This window comes from Apium graveolens, chromosome 11 (assembly GCF_009905375.1).
Source record: "Apium graveolens cultivar Ventura chromosome 11, ASM990537v1, whole genome shotgun sequence".
In the NCBI taxonomy this organism is placed as follows: domain Eukaryota; kingdom Viridiplantae; phylum Streptophyta; class Magnoliopsida; order Apiales; family Apiaceae; genus Apium; species Apium graveolens.
In genome coordinates this window covers 486,942-495,012 of record NC_133657.1, presented here as the reverse complement: position 1 = coordinate 495,012, position 8,071 = coordinate 486,942, and positions in this window count along the sequence as shown.

Sequence of the window (8,071 nt, the reverse complement as noted above, 5' to 3'; positions counted from 1 at the left end):
CAAGTTCGTATCTCAAACTGGCTTCATCTATGAGCAGAACTTCACGGCGTATCTAGACATGGAGAACTCACCAAATGAGTATCACACCTTCATGCAATTTCTCAAGGGATGTAAGATTTTCTATGCCCTTACTGCATCTCCTATCCTGTACTGTGAAGTACTAGAGGAGATGTGGTCTTCTGCTGTTTATGATGCTAGAAATGCAACTATTAGCTTTGACCTTAAAGGGTCCAACTATGTGCTTAATAGTGATTTGATAATTGTTTGTCTTAGGTTTCCTGAGAACAATAGCTTAGTTAAGCCTAGTGATGCTGATATTATCACCATGTTTAATTCAATGGGCTATTCTCTTGTGATAGATAATTTAGGTAAACTATAAAGAAAAGGACTTATAATGGAATGATATTTCTTTTGTGATGTAACTATTAAAGTGTTTTTTAGGAAAATCACTAATTATGATGCTATCACACAAACCATGCAACAAATTATTTACATGCTAATTACTGATAAGTTCTACAATCTTGGTGAAACAATTTTGATTATAATAGGGTCTAAGTTAGGTAACAAGGAAGGTAGGAGTCAAAATATCTTTTATGCTAGATTTTTTGATGATTGCTGCTAATTTCCTTGTTGAGAATTTGGATATTGCACAGCCTAACAACATGTACAATTGCTGGGTGCAAAGCAAAAGGGTTTTACAAGACCTGCTCAGAATGAAGTTAAATCTTCAGGTGCCTATGGTTTACCCTGCCATAGTACAGGTAAATTCTGCATCCTCTACAACTTCTCTCACTCTCTCAACTTCTTTGCTTTCAACTTTTGTAATGGAGGCTAGTGTAAGTGCCCCACAGCCTCCTACCCAAGCAACAAAATCAAAAACTTCTAAGCAAAAAAAGTCTAAGAAACCACCTCAACTGTCTCTCGAAAGACAGTTGTTGTAACAACTACTTCCTTACCTGTGGTGAGTGTAAGTGGTGGAAGTGCGGGTGAGGGGAGGGGTGAACATCAAAGAAACCCCCAGGATAAGGCAGGAGAGGCAATTGAGAGTGTCCAGCCAAGCCATATTGTGTCTTCTCAACAAGACACAGTCATTAAAATGGATATAAACACATCCCTAACTGTTTCCTCCCAAAAGGATTCAGTTATTGAAAAGAGCTCTCCTCCAAGAGCACAACACAGAAGGGATAGGGACACTTCAAGCCCAAACACCATCCCAAAAGCCTATTCAAGAAAGAATAAAGCTAGGAAAACTGGGGATGCACAGGGTACACACACAGTGCAGACCAAAATCCTTGATTTTGTATTTGCACCATCTCAAACTCAGATTGATGCGGTTCCAACAAATGTGGAATCACAGCTAATTAGTCATCACCTTCATATTGAAACACTCTCTACAAGTTCTCCATCTAATTCTCAGGATGTGGAATTAATTCACACATCACAAGCAAATTCTCCAACTCTTACTTTCTTGGAGAAACCAATTTCTGAACCCCTTGATCATTCTCTCTTAGAGAATTTGTTGGATCAAGGGTCCTTTATTCATGAAACTGAGGGGGAGTATGCAACAACAACTCTAAATTCAATCCCTACATACTCCACCTTAGTTTCTCTATCAACAGCTAATTCCCTTCATACACGGCTATCTCACAGCCGTTGATTAGTGTGCCTTCATTAACGACTATTTCACAGCCGTTGACAGCAATTAATGTACCATCAACGGATATTCAACATCCATTGATGAGCACATCTATTACAGAATATATTGAAACTATGGTAGCAGATACACTTTTAGGAATGAGAGGTGAGGTGAGTGAGGGGCTGGCTAGTGACCAGGAAAAAAGAGAGCAAAATATAGAGAGGCAAACCATTTCTTCCGGTTTGGCAAAAGGAGAGCATGAGGGTACCTCCTTAGAAGGAGAAGGTGAGGGTGTGAGAAGTGAGGAAATAAGCCAGGGTGAGACCTTGAGGCAAAATGAGAGATTGAGAGAAGAGAGGCCATCTGCTTTATCCTATAGTGTGAGTGAGGCTGACTATCAAGAAGAATACCAAGCTGCAATTAGGGGTATCTCACTTGATGCCTCTATATTTGATCATCCTGAACCATCCTACAACATCTTAGCTCACCAAAGTAACACTCAAGCCGAGGCCTCCCGAAATCTAGTGCACACCACAGAATCTATGATGAGGGCCAAGGATGCTTTGCAGAATGTTGAAGAGCCTTCTTCTCCACTTTCAAATTTTGATGAATAAGAGAGTGATGATGATGAGGTTGACAGAACTGGCTTGCCATCATGGTTGCTACAACAGAATTATGAAGCCTCAGAAAGTCTAAGAGAGTTGGTCTCTCTCTACAGGAAGGTGCATCCAGACACCTCATCATCCTTTCAACTAAAAATGAAGCTGAATGAGTTCTATACTTCTACTTTGAAACTCCATAAGATGCACATGCTATACTATAAGCATGGGTTTTCAGAAATAAGAAAGGAAGTTCAAGAAGCCAGAATAGAAGCAAGGGAGCTCCTAAATACTAGATTGCATGTTGCTGCTATGGATAAGGTGAAGCAATACATTGGCTCAGATGGTCACCACATGGTCAATCTAGTAAGGAGAGTAGACAGCATGGAGATAGCTATCAAGAATATTCTCACTCACCAAGAAGTCCAAACAGGATTACTACAACAGCTGCTGTTGGGTCACTCTACTTTTTCAAACCCCGATGATAATAAAAAGGGGGAGAAGGAAGTAGAGGCCACCTCTATAATAGTGAATGAAATGTTACCTCCCCAACCTCAAGAGGTTGTAACAACTAAGGGGGAGGACTCCATTGCATAAAAGATTGAATCTAGAGCCACAAGTGGAGCACCACTCCCTTTAATTCCTAAAATGACAACTACAATCAGGGCAGTCATGGTCCCTTCCTTTACAGCTCCTAAAAGCTCTATCAAATCTGCTCCAGAAACTTCCCATATGGGATATCTCAAATGGGAATAGTCTCCAGAGAAAAGGAATGGAAAGAATAAATTGATACCTCCCACTTCTCCTCAATTACAACCTTCAAAACCTGATGGGTCAAAGATTCTAAACAACAGTATTCAATGGTGGAAGGATAGAAAGAGGAATCCTGAGCTAAAGGATATGTTTGCTATAATTTTTGATCAAGAAGGGAAGGAGATCACCATTCCTATAGGACACCCTTACTTTGATAAGGCCAAACAACAAGAAATCAATTCTTAGGATAAGGCAAATGAAGGAAACATTCTAAGACTTGCTCATGAATTGGTAGATGAATTAGGTTTGGGTGAAGAGAATGAGGAGACAAGAGTTATGGTTGAAGAGGGGGTAGAAGCTACAAGAAGAAGAAGGGATGATGATGAAAACAAAGGCCCAAGTGCAGCTCCTAGAACCAAATCTGGTAAAAGGTTCAAGAGGAGTGCACATAAAACAAGTAAAAGAAGAAAGGAGAAACAACCTCTACCTGATGTTGAAACCATACAAAAAATTGCACAAGAATTCTATGAGAAGAACAAGGAAATCTTTCTCAAGAATAAACAACTAATCAAACCAGAACCCCTTGAGCTTGACTTGGATGATATAAATTTTCCTAAGATTCTGATAGAGAGAGAGGAGACAAAGAAGAAGCCAACCAAAAGACTAAGTAAACAGCTCCGGTTCACTCCCAGAGTTGCACCTCCTGCAATTTCTGACAAGGAAAGGATGGAAAGGGAGAGGGAGACTATAATGGTTCAATGGGGGGCTCCTGAAAAGGGTGAAATCAATCTTTACTTGGATGAAATTCAAGAAGTAAAAGCTCTAAGGGAGACTTACAGGTTGCCAGAAAGGTTACAGTTCTTTTACAAAGGGGCACTCAAAGAACCTGACCTCTTCTCAAGGTGCTTGAGATTGATCACTACACTCTAATCAAAGTCTTTGCTAATATGAAGGCAAGAGGTTTTACTGAAGAGATAAGGAGGGTAGTTGTAATATCCCATATTTTCAGATATTATTTTTATAATTATTTGGAATTGTTTATGTGATTTTAGGTGAATTTTGGTGAATTATCTGATAAGTGGAATTGATGTTTGGGTGTTTAGATGTGACATTATTTGAGTATTTGAATTATTATATGTCCAGAATAAAATATAGATAATTGTGATATTTTTCTGGTAATTTTTGGACTGTTAGATGATTTTATATTAATTTATGAATTATTAATTATTTTCTGAATAATTACCAAAATTATTTTATAAAGCCGGGAATCGTCTGACTTCAACCGTTTTTGCGTTTTTACAACCCGAAACTCTTCCGAAAACTCCTTCCTAACCTAATCTGGTAATTCCGGACATTTTCCGTGTTTTGACTTTTTCGATCCGGATTACGGTTTGACCCGTGCGCGGCCCGGCGCAAGTTTTTCGATACGATAATCATTTCGGTGAACCAACGAAACCCGTATTTTCAAAAGACGGGATATTATTACATTATTTTCGTATAAAGTATTTTATAAAAAGCTCGGTTTTGATAATTATCCAATTTTGGTATTGAATCAGATCGTTATTGCAGTTACTTAGCGGCTAAGCAACTAATTTAATGATCCAAAACGATCCAAAACGATCCAGAACGATCCAATATTCCATAAATATAAATAGCCTATTTCTTATTTCGTTTATTCCGTTTATTCATTTGCAACCAGTTAAAACACCGTAAATACAGAGAAAAACCCGAGAAAACCGATACGTTCCCGAGAATCAAACACACGAACGAAGGCGTTATCGAACTCCGATTCGGGCGTGCAGCATATCAAAACGAAGCTCTCGAAATCTTCTTTCTGAATCAATCATCAGTTTCTGCCCAGAAATCACAGTAATTTTCTTATTTAATTATTTATATTCGAATTATTTGATAATTAAATTACGAATTTTTGTTCTTGATGTTGTTGATGTGATTTGATGCTTCCATGTTGTAGAGCATGTTTTTCTGGTCAATTTGGTATATTATACTTCAAAAATAGAGTTCAATATCATATAGAAATTAAGGTTTGAATTTTCTGGAAATTATTTGAATATGTGTTCTTGGTGTTCTTGAAGATTTCTGAGAATCAAACCCAAATTTGAGGGTGATGCAGACTTCAGAATTTGAAGTATGAGTAACCAAAACGTTCATATTTTCATGTTCTTTCTGTTTAAGCCATCAAATCATTCAAACGATTAGTAATTTTCAAAATTCGATTTTAGGGTTTTTATTCGAAAATTAGGGGTTTCTTATTGAGTGATTTTTGGATTATTTTGATGATATGAACTGATTATACATGTCTTAAGCTTCATTTTAAGATGTTAATTGTTGAATTTGGATTACGAATTGTTGTGTTCGATCTTCGCCGGACTTGCTCGCCGGTTTGTTGCATTATGATCGGAATCGAAGCTCTGCAGAATGTTTGAATGTTTTCTAGTTGATTGAGAGTTTCTGGAATAATAAGGAACGATTTGAGCATTAAACCTGATTGATTCCTGTTGACTTGTTGGCTGTTGAGCCTTGGCCGGAACTCGGCCGGAAATCGCAGATCACCGGATTCTGCAGATTTCCCGGTCGGTTCTAGGGTTCTTCGTGACCCGGTTACGACCCGCCTGGGTTGAAAAATATACCCGGTTTTGATCCCCATTTTCCCTAATTGGATTTCTAAAAAGTGTTTTTGGGTTTTATTTTTATTAATAATTCAAAATCCATTATTTAATCTCTAAATTCATTTTAATTCCTAAAATTATTATTTTAATTCCAAAATTCATTTTAATTCAAAAATAAATCTGATTTATTTTATTAATTAATTTTAATTAGTTTTTAATTATTTTAGTTAATCGATTAATTTAATATTAATTGATTAATTAACTTAATTAATTATTAATTGATTTAAATTGATTTAATAATTAGATTTAATTATTTACTTTAATTTAAAAATTGTGAAAAATAGTTCGAGCTTTAAAATATTATTTTAAATTATTTTCCAAGCTCGATAATTTTTATAAAATTATTTTTGAGTGTTCGAGCCCTATTAGTTAATTATAAAATGATTCGGAAGCCCGTTTTAATTCTGAAAAATGTTTAAAAATTCATAATAAATCAACCGTTCATCCGTTTAATACGAAACGAACGCGTACAGACTCAGAAAAATATTCCGCTTTCAATAAAAATACTTTCAAAACCCAAATCCTTTTGTTTTGAAAGGTCGCTTGTTTTACGAATGATTCTGAGTCGATTATTCATCGATAAATCATATTTTTGACCCGATTTCAGTTTTAAACGTATCGAGTCGACCCTTTTTACGAACTGAGTCATATGTGATATGAATTATGTGATACGTGGATTATGTGCTTACGTGCTATGTGAATTATGTGCATATGTGGGTCAAGATTCCTGTGTTTGGCTGATATAATTATGTGTGGGCTATCATATGGGTAGACGATAGGCTTTTGACGTGCAGTTCGTCGAGTGGTTATCGATTAGACAATTAAAATTCTATATTTTAATTATAGATGCGGATCATTCGAGTTGATCAGGACAAGGTGTTGGATAAAGAGTGAGATGGAATGGAAGTGGATATCTGGCTTCTAGCAATCGCAGGAGCAGCATATCAGTAAGGTGTTGAAAAGCAAGACGGTGATACTTTAATACAGAATGTCCGAATAGATGCGTCATTGCGAGTGTGACTAACTGCTAAAATCCAAAGGCAAGTACCCTAACCTCACTTATCATTCAAGTGACGTTTAATTCGATTCATATTATGCAAGTACCCCTGATTTCACTTATTGTTCAAGTGATTTTTATTTCGAATCACAGTATGCAAGTATCCCTGACTTCACTTATCGTTCAAGTGACGTTTATTTCAAATCATATTATGCAAGTATTTCTATCATCACTTATTATTCAAGTGATCTTTATTTTGAATCGTATCATGCAAGTATTGTTTTCCCTATCTCAGTTTAGAATCGATAAATGGTTTACATATCGCTGAATTAAATTATTCTGTTTACGCAAGTACCCTCTGCTATTCTATGTTCAGAATAGTCAAGTGATTTTACTTATCCAATTATTGGATTTATAAATGTTTTGGGATTTTGAGAAAAGTGATTTGGTTGCGAATATTCATACCCAAGAATTGGGGGAATAAAATTATTTCGGGTGTCGGTTATTATGACCCCATTTCAATAAAAGGTTTTAAGATTGGATCATAATTGCGTAAGTGACCGGGACGGACGGTCCAGCGGAGGGCTATTTCTAAGTGCCATATGAAATATTATGACACCATTTTGCCACAGGCTAGTTATGCCTTTTTGTTTGAGTACTCGTGTTTTTGGGGTCACGTTTCTATGAATCATGACCTTGTGCTATCACACGGGCTGATCAGCATGTGATAGTACGTCCGTCGGAGAATGATCCTAATCTAAATTATCATATCATTTTTGATATTCATAGAATAAATAATTTATCAACTGATTCTTTTTAGATTAAAAGTACTGATTCTGTTTTGGATTAAAAGTGAATTGTGGCTTTGATTCAGTTTCTGATTTTGTGGATACTTACGTTGTTGTTAAATATCAAAGGTGGTATTAGTATAGATGATTGATGTTGACTTCAGTATGGGTGTTGTGAGCATCAAAGTTCGTATTGATATCTAATTTGATATGACAACAAAATAAGTATTAATATCAAGAGTTGAGTTTTGAGTAAAGTTTATGATTCAATCCATAATCATTATTTCATGTTATTGTGGTTTACGATATTTCCGTAAACACTGTTTTACGAGTTTTATTCTCGTTATGATTCAAAGTATTGCTGAAGCACGTCGCTGGAAAATATAAAAAGGGTTTTTGAATACAATTAAGGAATCAATTCTGGGGTTCCACTACTATAATTTTATGATTCAGCAATTATGATTTTTAAATGTTCTGCGCTGATGCAGATGTCGGTTTTATATCAAGACGACCCTATATATGTTATAATTAACTTGCTGAGCATTTCTTTCGCTCATACTTGCCTGTTTTCAAATTTAACCTCCAGTGAGGATTAGCTTGCGCTGTTTAGC